At 42.2% G+C, this 15,483-nt stretch overlaps 2 pseudogenes; one reads left to right on the forward strand and one right to left on the reverse strand.

The window, feature by feature from the left end:
• Positions 1–782: 782 nt before the first annotated feature.
• On the reverse strand, positions 783–2,529 carry LOC123038701 (zealexin A1 synthase-like; annotated as a pseudogene).
• A 2,165-nt stretch (positions 2,530–4,694) lies between these two features.
• On the forward strand, positions 4,695–7,709 carry LOC123039862 (desmethyl-deoxy-podophyllotoxin synthase-like; annotated as a pseudogene).
• Positions 7,710–15,483: the final 7,774 nt, after the last annotated feature.

The following is a 15,483-nucleotide window of genomic DNA, read 5'->3' on the forward strand; positions in this document are numbered from 1 at the left end:
ACAAATTAGTGATACTGAAAGTGAGAGCAGACTGAAAAGAGAGAGTAATTGCTTATGGTCTATAGACTATGGAGTAATAGAGTCTCAGTATAGTGGATACACCACTAGCCCCAAAAATGTGGCAAGAGATTACCGTAGTCCGTTCAGAAAATGAATGACCGAGATAATTGTTTTTCTGTAAAATCTTATCAATAGGGCTCACATTTCCTTTTGATTCATAATAAAAAAACCAGTTTATTTTATGAGAAAAAGTTGGTCCGTAGACTAAACCAGATGTGAACAGTGCAAAAGCTCAGAGAATAGAAAAACATCAAGCTACATTTGGCCTACAGCATGCCAAGTCAGTAACCTAGTGCTGCTTGCACGTTAGACGCACCCATGAATGCTTGGCCGAGACCATTACTGTTAGCAAAGTCGGTCCAAAGGAACCAGATCTCATTTGATAAACCTAGCAGTACATCTTCCAAAAGGACCCAAAAGAAAAAATAAGAAGAAATTATAGGTCAGTCCTTGCATTTTACACGGAGGATATCAGACCATGAAACTAGTTTGAAATTTGGTCCATACAACATGCATCAATACAGTAACTAACCCATCGTCACCAGGGGCAATTTAAAAAGTGCAAACTTCATGTTTTGGTACAATCAATAGTTTGCGTCATCCACCATAATATATTGCAAGTTCAACGAGGTTCTTTTATTCTTATTGGTGCAATGATACATATTGGTATAGATCAACAAAAGTACAGACATATCTATGTGGCAATGCACGACCATCTATGTCTATGTGGCATGGAAACCTCCACGGGAAATAGGTATCAATTGTAGGTCATATTTTCTTCCTACGATGATCCCATATTTCTCGGTCATGTCCAAAAATTCCGGGCTTGCCTTGCCAGGAAGCACCCAGTCGAAGTGGTAGAGAAGATTTTCCAAGGCGATCTCCATAGTTGACGTGCCGAAAAGTATCCCAGGGCACTGCCTCCGACCAGCACCGAAGGGGGTGAATTCAAAGTATGTCCCATTGTAATCCATGTTATTGTTCTCAAACCTTTCAGGCTTAAACTCTTCAGGACTTTCCCAACAATTTGGATCCCTCGAAACTGCAAACGCGTTAATGTATACATTGGTGCCTTCAAGCATGTCAAAACCCATAACTTTACAGTCTTCCCTGACCCTATGGGGGATCAAAGGACCTGGTGGATGCAGTCTAAGAACCTCCTTAATGATCATCCGCATGTAGTGGAGTTCAGCGAGGTCACTATTAGTAATCACAGCTCGGCCTTGACCTAGCACCTCTCGGATCTCAAGCTGTGCTTTGGCCATGGCTTCGGGATGACGGACGAGCTCAGCCATTGCCCACTCCAAGGCAACTCCCGTGGTCTGTGTGGCACCTGCAAATATGTCCTGAAAAATATTGTTGTGGTATGTATGTTTATATATTGTTTCTACATATATAGTAGTACGCAACAAATAATCAATTTCAGATACAATAATTTACATTTATAAATCTATGAAACAAGTTGAGACTAATAGATTTATGAAATGATGAAGCTAGCTTTTTTGCATTAAAACTTTGCAGATATGATATGACATCGGTAGATTAATAAGAAGCATAAAGAAAATTACTCACAAATAAGACGGCACCTATACTCTCCGTGGTCATAGGGAATGTGAACGCGTCCTTCTCCTGCAGCCTGAGTAGCACGTCCAGCAAGTCATCATCGTCAGTGCTGGAGGCACCGTCCTGTGTGGCAGCTCGCGCCGCCTTACGCCCCTCGATGACATCAGCGTTGATACGTTGGATGTGGCCATAGCTCCTCCTCATGTGGTGCTCTCCCTTGCTCAGCCACCGCACCAGCCGCGATGATGGGAAGAGGTCGACGAGGCAGAAACCACCTAGCAGCACGAACGCCTCATCTAGCTCCCGGAGGTACTCCTCCTGCTGCGGGAACTTGCCGCCAAACACCGCCCGCTACACCACGTCGTTGCTGAGCGCCATCACCTTCTCGCTGACGTTGACGACGACACCCGTGGATGCCGCGTCCGCGACATAATGGAGAAGGCTGCCCACCTGGTCTGGCCTGATACCGTCCATACGCCTCACCTGCTTGGAGCTGAGGAGCTTCACGGTGCAGACCTTGCGCATCTGGCGCCATGGGTCACCGTAGGGGGCGAAGACGATGCCTCTCTCGCCGCAGCCGAAGATGTCCAGCGTCGCGCTGCGAGGCCGGCCAGCAAAGGCAAGGTCATTGGTCTTCATCACCAGCGCCGCCGCCTCGGCGCTGGAGACGATCACCGTTGGGACCTCGCCGAGCATAAGGTGCATCAGCAGCCCATGCCGTCAAGACATCTCCATCATCTTGCGGTGCGGGAGCATGCTGGCGACGTGGTGGAGGCTGCCGATGAAGGGAAGAGTCCATGGCCCAGGAGGCAGCTGTGGCTTTCTCTTGCCCCCGGAGAGCTTGCGAAACCAGAGGGCCACAAGCGTGCATAGAGCTATGGAACACAAACTTAACCAGCCCTCCATGGCAGGCTCCAAGCTGTTAGCAAGTGCAGCTTGGAGTGAGACCCGGTATATTTATGTGACCACCTACAAGTTCTGTTAAGACTCTGGACCTGCTGACTCATGAACTGCCTAGTGTATGCAACTATATACAAGTAGAGACTTATTGGTGTAGAGAACTAAATTGGTGGCGGCTAGATTGTTGATGACAAAATTTAAAGATAGTATGACAAAATTTAAATTATTCGCGGCTAGATTGCTGATGACAAAAATAGTGTACAATACTAGACCTCTTTCTTCGCTCTAAATTATATAAATTCATAGGTTTGCTATCAGGCATAATTTACCATCATCATCAAATGTACTTTGGTCGTGTTGTATGTATTAGCTCCATAGTTTTAAATAGCCGGCTAGAGCTCCGCTATAGCTGATTTGGAGGCCCGTCACTATTTTCCATAGCCCGCTATTTAAAACATTGATTAGCTCATGAACTTTTCTACAGAGAAATTTAACAAGGGAAAACACAAGAACTTCGATTACTTTGAAATGGAGAAAGTGGAGTTCGATGCTTCTAATGACTTTTGCACTAAGACTAGCCACAGTGGGAGTAACTTCGGTAGTAACATCGAGTCCAACTCAGCAAATTTGCTTATGTGGCAGTGAGTTAATGAGGAGAGATGTAGTACTAGTAACTTAGCTAGTTACTGTAACATCACATGTCCCAATGCAATATGAGTCTATAACCTAATAAATGAAGCTTTGCATGTTACCACACTTATGTTACTATCCACTATTGAGGTAGTAACATAGTCTAGGGATATGTGTATGTTACTACTGTATGTTACTCTCCATTGTGGCTAGTCTAAGGCTGGTCACAATGGGCAAGAACATAAGCTAGTAACTTCACATTTCCCTAGACTATGTTACTACCACCATAATGGGTAGGAACATCTATGTAGTGTCATGCAACGATGTATTTATTAGGTTATAGACTCATTGTTTATTGAAGTGTGTGATGTTCCGGTAACTTAGCTAGTTACCACAAGCACCTCTCTCTTCACTAAATACGTGCCACATAAGCAAAGTTGTATTGAAGTGTGTGATGTTACTCCTAAGTTCCTCCCCACTGTGACCAGCCTAACCTAGGGAGACCAATTTGCAATCTTAGCAGCCCAAACTTTCATACTCAGTTAGCAGCCAGAGAAGAGAAAGCGGCCCAAACTTTCATACGCAGCTAGCAGCCAGAATAGAGAAACCTTCTCTGCCGGAAGCTTCGCCACATAGCCGCCAGAAAAAGAGCATGTATGTTTTAGTATTAAAAGATACGTCCGGCGGAAAAAACAACTTCTATGCTTTTTGAAGGAAGATGCAGTCACAAACCAAACCAGACCAATAGTCAGAAGCTTCACCACATAGCTTCTGTTTTTTTTTGTGCAAGATGCTTGAGTTCATGATGCCCGTGCTAAATTTGGTGAAGTTTGGACATTCGATGAGCCATGTCAAAAAACACAAAACGACCTCCGAACAGTGCAGAACATCAAACTTCCTCAAATGCTTGATTGTTTTTTGCAAACAGATCCTAAAATGTCCAAACTTCACCAAATTTGGCACGGACATCTCGCACTGAAGCATCTTTCATCACGAAAAAATGATTTTTTTGTATTTTTTTACTATTTTTGACCAATTTACTGTTCACACCCGGGCTCATCTAAGGCCAGGATCCAAACGCCGCTCTCTCTTTCTTCGCCATAAATTATTTAAAGTCACAGAGCTTTGTTATAAGTCAAAATTTACAATCCCAAATTAGTTCCATTATATACATCATTAAATATATTTTGGTTGTGTTGTACTCCTACATATTAGCTCATTAAATATATTTTTCTATAGAGAAATTTTACTGGGAAAATAAAATTAGAACTAAATCGATTTGAAATGTAGAAAGTGGAGTTTGATTCGTGTAATGCCTTTTGTACTAACCCCATCGCTGAGACCAATTTGTAATCTTCGTAGCCAGACAAGAGAAAACGGCCTAAACTTTCATACTGTATACTCACTTAGCAGCCAGAGAGAGAAAGCTCCTCTGTCGCCTGCAAAGAACATGCATGCTTTTATACATTTATATATACCTGCAGAGTCCAGACATGTAAGTTATCAGTACCACTACCACTGCACTTGCAAAGCTGCCTGCCATGGAGGGGTGGTTCAGCTTGTGTTTCATTGCACTAGGCACGCCGCTTGCCCTTTGGCTTCTCAAGCTCGCCGGCGCCGGCGGCAAGAACAAGCCACAGAAGCACCAGCTGCCGCCAGGGCCATGGACACTCCCGATAATCGGCAGCCTCCACCACGTCGTTAGCCTCGTCCCACACCGGAAAATCACGCAGCTGTGTCGCCGATACGGGCCAATGATGCACCTCAAGCTAGGCGAGGTCGAAGCCGTGGTGATCTCCAGCGCCGAGGCGGTGGCGCAGGTGATGAAGACCAACGACCTCGCGTTCGCAACCAGGCCGGGCACGCCGACGCAGGACATCGCCGGCTGTGGCGGCAGGGGCATCATCTTCGCCCCCTACTGCGACCACTGGCGCCAGATGCGCAAGGTCTGCATTGTGGAGCTGCTCAGCTCCATGCAGGTCAGGCGCATGGAGAGCATCCGGCCAGAGGAGGTTGGCAACCTCCTGGCCGACATCGCCACTGCTGCGGCGTCCGGCGACAGCATCAACATCAGCGAGAAGATGATGGAGCTCAACAACGTCGTGTCGCAGGCAGTGTTCGGCGGCAGGTTCACACAGCAGGACGAGTACATCCGCGAGCTAGATGTGGTGCTCACCCTGCTAGGCGGCTTCTGCCTCGTCGATCTCTTCCCGTCGTCACGGTTGGCACGGTGGCTCAGCTTCTGGCGCGGTGCATGAAGAGGAGCTACAGCCACATGCAATGCATCATCGCCAACGTGATCGAGGAGCGCAAGGCCGCGCGAGCTACTGGTCATGGCGCCTCAAGCACCCACGACGAGGACCTGCTGGACGTGCTGCTCAGACTACAGAACGATGATTCATTGGCATTCCCTCTAACCACAGAGAGCATATGCGCCGTCTTATTTGTGAGTATTTTTAACAAAAGAAACTTTTTTTTACTGGTAGCTGATGCAAACAACGGCACAAATTTTGCATATGACACGAGATAGGAATATTGATTACTTTTGTTCTGACAAACTTAAATCATTAACCATTTAGTTAACATTATCTATGTCATACATTTCAAGATTATTTCTTTCTGCTCAGAATTTCTGGTAACCCACCAGTTACCGGAAATTTTGATGACCCCCCAGAAACTGTGGTAACATTCGATAAGATTCAAATGACCTCATAAACACGTGAATGATAGTTTGAATGAATTCAACCCGGTCTTTTGCTTTCCAATCACTATTGCGAAGACACGTGTAGCAGATCCAAATACAAGATAATATAAGGAAAAAAACATACTTGACAAACCAAAGACCTAGACATTGATGTTGTCCACACATTATATCCGTTAGCTTTATAGATTTCACCCTTGTGGAAAATTATAATCTTTACTGTTAAGTATTTTCAAAGAAACTCATAACACGAACGCCATGCTATTTGTCTATCCATTATCATGGTGTAGCAATATAAGGGTATGAACCTCATAATGAGTACATATATTCTATCATGACCCCCCTGGGTGGAACACCATGGCTTTGACCTTAATCCTTCTTTCTTTTAATATTGCAACCAACATATCCGCCATAATGTTGAGCGACACTAGTGAAAATAAAGAACCCTTGATGGAGATCTTTTTATTCTTGGAAGTAATGTTCTTTATCATCATTGATTTTCACACCAAAGAACCCACCTTGCACACATTTTACCTTCAAGTGACATCACATAAAGGGAAAGATTCCATAAACATTGGTTGTGGAATGAACATTCACTTTACATTGTCATTAGTCTCGCCAAAATCAATTTTGAGAATCCCTTGTCTTTTGATGCAACCCATGAGTAATAAGCCCTTCCACAATATTTTCCTAGCATGAAATGGGTTTTTGTAAGTTTTATCACATCATTAGCAATCGAGGAAATCATGCGCTGCTATGAATTTTGTGAAAGCTCATGAAGATAACCTATGTTGCTTTATTAAGTTTGTTATTCCTTTTGCCACTATAGAGATGCCTATGTCCACTATAAAGTGGTGATGTTTTCTATAAGAATAAACAAACATCCTGATCAAACCACTCAGAAATCATATTCCTCATAAACTTGAATGTCTCATTTTTGCAATTGCGATCTTTCACCTCTTTCTCTGTCAAGTGTAACCCAAGGGGAGGCATATGGCCTCACATGATATCATACCTAGAGAAGTTACTTGCCTTGAGTGCCTCGAAATGTTCTCAAATCATTTGTAAGGGGATTTAGGCTTCAAAGTATGTAAAAAAAATCCTTTGGTTCACTTCAAAGTAACACATACAATTTTTTAAAATGAAAGATTTTGTTTCACAAATTGTTTCATTATAAGTGTGGCATATAGAAGTATGAGCTAATTTAACGTACCTAAATTTTCATTTGCAGGATATATTTTCTGGTGCCACAGATACCACGGGAACAATTTTTGAATGGGCTATGTCAGAGCTCGTCCGTCATCCTGAAACAATGTTTAAGGCTCAACTAGAGATAAGAAAAGTATTAGGTCAAGATTGAACAATCATAAAAAATAGTGACCTTGGAAACCTCCACTACATGCGAATGGTCATTAAGGAGGTTCTTAGGTTGCACCTACCAGCTCCACTAATCCCACGCATGGCCAGAATGGATTGTAAAATTATGGGTTATGAGATGCTTAAAGGCGCCACTATATTAATTAATGTCTTTGCAGTTTCTAGGGATCCAAAGTACTGGAAACACCCTGAAGCCTTTTTGCCAGAGAGGTTTGAGAACAACAACTTAGATTACAATGGGACACACTTTGGATTCACCCCCTTTGGTGCTGGACGAAGGCAATGTCCTGGGATGCTATTCAGCGCGTCAACCTTAGAGATCACTTTGGCAAACCTGCTCTATCACTTTGATTGGGTGCTTCCTGGTGGGGCAAGTCCAGAGTCATTGGATATGTCTGAAAAATTTGGGATGACTGTAGGTAGAAGTTCTGACCTACAACTGATAGCTATTCCACGTGGATGCATCAAGGACATGTAGACATATATAGAAATGTTCATGTACACGGAAATATATATATATATATATATATATATATATATATATATATATTCTTATGAACGAGATTATTTGTGTAATAATATGTTGCATTGACCAAAATAATGGAATGGCACACATTCCATTTCCATACTAGAAAAATATATTAGAAAAGATTAAAGATGATTCACTAAAACTATTTTCTTAGCATCCCATCCACTCATTCTACCTCCTTTGGCCGGCACCCGAGAGCAACAGCCGATCACCGCCTCACTCATATCACTTGCTTTACCATGCCACCTCACCATTGACTTCCTTCCTTGCTTCCTCATATATATTTTCTTCTTCACGCACAAATGACATCAACCATACATAAATATGCAAACAATCATATGCTATCCCTGTTGTGCACACCCGACCACCTTGTAGTTGTGACAACACCATCTCCCTTGGCAATTATGAAGACGTTAAGTTGGCTCGTCAACATAGAAACTTTGGAATCTTTGACGGAAGTTGTACATTCAGGAATCTCCTCAACAATTGTCAACATTATGTGCATCTTCCATGTTGCTCAAATGGTTGCATTATTCTGGTATCAGTGGTGGCTTGACCATCGAGATGGATTTGCTTCCTTCCACATCATTGGGAGTATTGGCAAGAACAACTTGATAGCCACTAGTACAAACGTATTAGTACTTTCAAAAAACATTTCACGCTCTTATTTTACGAATGTAATATACCTTCCATGTTCTCTAGTTTTCATATGAATTTGTCCAGTATCTTCCTGTGGGAAGCCACCAAGTTCAAGCCCTTCGGTTGTGGAACCAAGTATCCTATTTTATTCAAATACTTCACTAAGGTGATTTGCAAATAAAAATGACACTAAGGATGTGCTCATATGCATCTAGGACCACGCAAAAACTAAAACCATGTGGCATCCCTATAAAATTCTAGAATGTAGTTATTCCATATTGTCAATATATACTAGAACAGCCATTTGAGAAAAAAATATGCAAGCTGAAGATCTACTAATGAAAAGTTTTGGCTATGCTCACCCTAAAGCCTTTCATGTGGGCCTTCGTACTGGGTCCACTTTGATAAAATTATGAACTTCAGAAGCTTGTATATTATCTTGAAGCAGCCAATAGACCACTTTTTATGAGACCACCTATATAACACTCATTAACGTCATATATGAGAGGCGGTGCACACTTTAGCGATGATGGGCCGGGGGCCCAGTTCAGGTCGATGTGGCTTCCCAGTGTCAGCCTCACTATCTTTTGTGAGAGATGGTGGTACATTCGTGTGCTGGTCATTTTTTTTGTTGTTTTCTTGCCATGGTTTATCTAGAATTATTTAAGCATAATAAATTGTTCGTTGTGGTTTCCAATTAATGTTCATCACGTATTTAAAAAATCTTTACCATGTATTAAAAATCGTCCACTATGTATAAAAAATTGTTTCGCCATTTTAAAAAATGTTCGTGGTGCAATTAAAAACCGACCACCATGTAAGAAAATCTCATCCTGTAATAAAAAGTGGTCACTTTGTATTAAATTAATATTTACAATGTTAAAATAAAATGTGCATTATGATTAAAAAATGTTCATCGTTTATTTTGAAAAGAAAAGGAAAACAAAAAACAAAAAAAGGTAAGAAAACGATATAGATAACCAAAAAAGTGGAAACGAAAAATGACAATAGAAAACTCAGAAAAACTTGCAGCAGTGATGCTAAATGAAACAGCAAATGGAACAAAAACCAAGATAGGAAACCACCAAAAAACACTGAGAATCACAATGAAAGAAACCGCAGGAAAAACAGGAAAAAAAAACTTCAGCACAAAAGCAAAAAATAAAAAGCTGGAGTAGCAACTCAAAGGAAATAGCAAAGACCGAGCCGGCTCAATTTGGGGACGTCAAATAGGATTGGCCACATTTTACTATTTTAACCAGGGGACCGGCCATGCCAATCACAAATTCAGATATTGATATATAGAATTATACTATTCAAACTGGGGGCAAAATATACATCACTTATTGAAGGCGTTAGCACCCGTGCTGCTCACATGCCCATTAGCACATCGATGTTGATACGATACCACCTGGCTTGACACATCTGAGGCTAAAAAACCTGGACGTTTGTACAAAAAGAGAGCCAAGGCTTAAAAAAACCTGGACGTTCGTGCAAAAATAGAGCCCACAACATGTGCATATAAAAAAACAGAGATAGATATTGTATATTTACATTTTTAGCATTCGGTATTTAATTGAGAAATCAAAAAAGTTTTTATGAACAATTTTTGTCATATTATAAGAAAACTTCGTTTCATTTTCAAAAGTATTTGAGGTTTTTAAAAAAATCATGAATCTACAACATAGTATTCACATATTTTAAAAAATAAAAATATATACTTGTAACTAAAAGTGTTCATGCATTTAAAAAATGTTCATCTAATTTATAAATTGTTCATGTATTTTTTTCAATATGGTTGTATAATTATCAAAAAAATCACATCCCTTAATAAATGGTCATTTATTTTACAAAAATTCCATTTACGTAAAGAAAGTTTGGCCATAGGTCGATAGTGTTCACATGTTATAAATAATGTCCATGATTTCGGCCAATTATTTATATATTTAAAACTAAATATGTAAATAAAATGGAATTTCAAAAGAAACTTAAAAGGGTAAAACATTCCCTTCATCCCATATTAGTTGACCCTCAAACAGATGTATCTAGCAGTGAAATATGTCTAGATTCATCCATTTGAGCGTCAATTAATATGAGACGAAGGAATTAGGAAATAGGAAAAAAGCAGGAAACTAGAAATTGAAAAATGAAACCTAGGAAAAACAAAAACCTAGAAAATTATATAAACCGAGAAACTAAACAGAACCAACAGCAAGTGTTGTGAAATGATTCATGTTTTGTTTGTCAATGGGCTATCGACTCGCTTTTCCCCTGCTATAGACCACATATAGGATTGGGTCTTAACTTCCTCTGTTTGCGTAAGTAGGAATTATATTATCTATAACTAAAATCATAGGTGATTGTAGGAAATTGACTTGCCATGTTAATGAATACTAGGTGATAGCACGCGCATTGCTGCAGAAATCGGTTGCAATATATTTCAATGAGATTTGATAGTGTGAAATATAAATATTTTGATTAACAACATGTGAATCAGAATTAATAAATACATACGGCTTATAATATTTATATATAGTTACAAAATATTGGTTCAATATAAGTAGAATTATAAATATTTTCTCATGCATAGCATGTGGCGATGGGTGTTTTTCGCATGCATGGTTGCATATTGAGGTGGGCTTTATTTCATCCCATTTTTTAATATGACATGTATGCATGTAAAAATAAATTAGTGGGATCACTATCTAAGGTATATAGAATAAGATGCACACTGTTTGATTCGGACTCGCGTATTATACCCTCATAGGAAGGTGGGATTGTGGGGACATGTGTATTCGAGGTTCCTATAATATTGTACTGCCGTATCACAATCAGGCCTTGATCACAACATGATCTCTGTCTGTACGTATGCGCTGACACTCATGGCCGACGGCTATGGCTTCTACCCATTGAAAGGTCTCTCGGCCATGTTCCACGCATGTTCCGTCTATACCTTGCCTCCTATATGTACGCATGCTAGCTCACTATATTATGTATCACTCGGTTGAGCAACGAACTGAGCATAATTAAGCTAGCTGCATGTGTGCCATGGAGGCTACATTATGTTTCATAGTCCTATCCATCCTATTATATCTTTGGCTTCTCAAGCTCGCCGGCGGCAGGAGCAACAACCCAAGAAAGCCGCAGCTACCTCCTGGACCATGGACTCTCCCCATCATCGGCAACCTCCAGCACATCTTCAGCACCATCTCGGAGTTGTGCCGCAGGCATGGGCCACTGACCCTCCTCAAGCTTGGCAAGGACCCCACCATGGCGGTCTCGATTGCTGATGTGGTCGGTCGAGTCCGCTCCGTTGCGGCCTCGGCAGACACTGCTGCGGTGTATGTCAGCAAGAAGGTGGCGGTGCTGAGCAACGACATCACGAGCCTGGTGGTGTTCGAGGGGCAAGAGGAATGGACATATATACCACCGCGAGGCTGACGAGATCATTGACCTGCTGGCTGGCCTCTTCCTCACCGAGCACTTGCCTTCATTGCTGCTGGGGCATTGGTTCACCAACATCAAGCTCCAGCATGCAGGACGACACATCATCGCCGACATCCTTGATAGGGGAACGACGACGCTGTCTGCTGGGTCCATTAGTGTTGTTGTATATCATCCCATCATGTGTCTTTTTTTTTGCGAGGATCCCATCATGTGTTTTCATAAATAATAACTAGAAAAAGAGCATGTGTGTTGCAAGGAGAGAAAAAAAATACCACATGCCCCTGACCTAATAACCATGACTCAAGAACCCAATAGGGCAAAATCCTTGATTTCAACACATGTCATTTCATCTGTGTTGCCCCTTATTCTCCTTCCCACCCTCGCCGACGGCGGGTTCAATGCTATCACAAACGTGTTTGAATGTGATCATTCCTAAGGCGCCCCTCCCTGGTATAAGATGAGAAATCCACGTTTTTGTTTCCCGTGAGGTTATGGCGAGGTGTGCATACATGGTTATACATGGTTTCGTGACCAATCTGGTTTTGCTGACATCCTTTGTTGTAAGTTTTCCAATGTGACATACAATTCTATTTCAAGTTAATCCATTAGTATATCGACAATCACATATAATATATAAATATTAAAAATGGTACTCCCTCCATCCTGATATATATGGTCTAGTACATTTTTTGAGATTGTCTTTGACCATTAGTAACATTAATAATACATGAGAGGTATGTTACAAAATTATATCATTCGAAGCCCCTTTCACATATAAATTTGACAGTATGCTTTGTGTAACATGCATGTCATATATTATTGCTCTAAACAATGGTCAAAGGCAACCTAAAAAATGGTATTAGGCCCTATATATTTTTAATGAAGAGTGTATCTTTGTGATATATGTCAAGTTGAATGTGAAATGATAAACAATATATGGGATGATGTATGATGATAAGCATTGTGTGCAACATCGAGCTTCTATTGTACTCCCTCCTTCCCAAATATAAGGCGCTCTTGACTTTGCACGGTCTTTAACGCATAACTTTGATCACTAATATATACACAATTATGTAAATTTAGCATGTATAAATGGTATCATTGTGTTTGTCTTGTAAAATAGTTTTATCTAGTATATATTTACACTAATTATGTCGACATACTATAAGTGAACATTATAGTGAGAATTGTGCATCAGAAACCAAAAAAAAAAAGTATTTTAGAATTTACGTTAGTTACTTTTAGAATTTACGTTTGGCTACGAATAATTACATTCATATCGATTCACTACACAAAAATCGGTATAAGAAAAGTAAGATATAAGTGATTAAATCATAAATTTTACATTTATATGTGTATTTTATACAATACTTTTATGTTCACAATTTTACATCATGTGAAATACTGTTTTCAACTGATATAAATTTTCTTAAGTTCCCTGTTCACTTCCAACGTAGGACAAAATTTACGGGGTGTAAAAATGTGCTGTACTGATGTAATAAGAGAGGAGTGAAGAATAACTATTTCTCACCCAGGGTGAGGAATATCGCGACCCAAGTTATTGCACATCTAAATGATTAATGAACAATGGCTCACAGAATATACTAGAGTATTCTATTCTACAACTACCAACACAGATTATTCTAGTCATGTTCAGAAACTTCAGTCTCGTCTCACCTTACTCTGCATAGCATGTGATCACTTGGACTTGACCCATCAAGCTGTCGTAAGGAGCATAGCCACTGATTATGTGCTAGTACAACTATATGAGTGACGTCCCTGGTTCATGTGCATGGCGCCCTGGGCTGGGGTGCCCGAGGGGCTGTTTTGAGAGTGTGTAACACCCCGGTAATAAAGCTACAGTAACCACACACCCTAATGGTGCCATGTCATCGCTGTTAAGATTCTAATCTCACTTTGAACCAAACTGAATTCAAATTCAATTTAAATTAAAGTCAAACTATTAATTCTTCAACCGGTAAAACAAAAATGTTCGCTAGTTTGCAAAAATTCACTAACTAATTGTGTTGAATAAACCAATATTATTGGAATTACTAAAGTACCCCCTTAACCTGTTTAAAATTGGACCAACAGCTTTTAATTGATCCTTTTCAATTTAAGTAAATATTTACACTTTTCAAAATAAGATAGAACTTGTTGTGCTAGCTCATAGCATCGCATGGTATTTAGGTGTCAAGTTTCAGGTTAAACAAAATACAATTGCTATTTATTAAAAATGCAAAACAGAGCAGAATCTGAAACAAAATAAAAATAAAAATGGAAAGATGAAAGACCTAAACTACTGTGCATGTGGGGCTCTAGTGCATACAGTATGGCCTGGCCCAATTTGGTCAGCCTTTCGACCTCCTCCCGCAACAGGAGAAGGCCGAGGCGCCATGGCCGCTGGGAGCTCGCCTCCGCGCACTGCTGCGCCACGGAGGGGATTAGAGCAAGCCCCTGTGCCCCCTCACTCTTCCCCTGTAACCCTAGCACGCCCGTTCCCCTCGCTCGTTTCTCTCCCCCTCGAGTTCGTCCGCGCCCGAAGACGCAGTCGCCACCGCCCCATCGTTGTCGCGGCCACCGAGCTTCCCGCGGGCTGAAACCTAGTCAGGAGACGCGTTGGGCTCGTCTACTTCGACTACAACCACCGGTTCGAGTCGGGGCACCGTCAAACTTTGGGATCGAGCCGTCTTCCCCGCCACAGCCATCGCCGCCGTCGATTCGCTCCACCGAGCCTCCCCCGAGCTCGCCTTTGCACAACTACAGGGCCCGGTGAGGCCACCTCGTCCGATTCCCTTCGACCCCCTTTGATTCTTCCTCTGATTTAGGCCGTATTTCGCCGCTAGACGCCGCGCCCCCACTCGCTGCTACCTGCTGTCGTCGCCGCGGCAACCGTTGCCGCACGCCATGTTGGCCCCCTGTTCACCGGCCGCGCCTGCGCCGCCCTCCCGCCGGTCGTCGCCTGCCCTGGCCGGAGCCGTCCCATCCCCATCCGCGCGCGCCCTGCTGCGCCTGACGCCGTCCGTGCCCGCCGCTGCCTGGCGCGGCTGTCCCCGAGCTCGGCCATGTTGGCGCCGTGATGCGCGTGCGTTTGCTCGGCTGCTGCTTTGCGGTTGCTGATGCACTGCCCCTGCTCGTCCTGCTGCTTGTTGCTTAGCTGTTGCTCCGCTACTAACTGCTACTGCTGCTGCCGAGCCATGTTATTGCCTTCTTGCTACTGCTGTTTCTTGCTACTACTGCCGCTGCATAGCTACTGCCGTCGCTGCTGTTTCCTTAACTGCTACCGCTGCTGTTTGCTGGTCACTCTGGCTCGTAGCTGCAAGGTTGTTTGCTGAAGAAACAACTGACGAAACTGAACCGTGAAGAAACCCACGAGACTACCAGAGAGCTTGCCCCATCCAAGCTTGGTTATGTGCTATGTGTGCGTTTGTGTACACACCCGTGAGGCTGGCCGTGCAACCAGGCCGGCCCTTGTTGATTAGAGCTAGGTGGTGCTAAATTAGTCTGGTAACAGATGACGTTTGGTCCCCCATTAATTAGGTTTGTTTTATTTATTTGTTTATAGGTATAGCATATGACATGTGGACCCACATGCACTGTTCACTTTTTGACCCATTCAACTTTGACTTGTTGACTT

The sequence above is a fragment of the Triticum aestivum genome, chromosome 2B (assembly GCF_018294505.1).
Source record: "Triticum aestivum cultivar Chinese Spring chromosome 2B, IWGSC CS RefSeq v2.1, whole genome shotgun sequence".
Classification (NCBI taxonomy): domain Eukaryota; kingdom Viridiplantae; phylum Streptophyta; class Magnoliopsida; order Poales; family Poaceae; genus Triticum; species Triticum aestivum.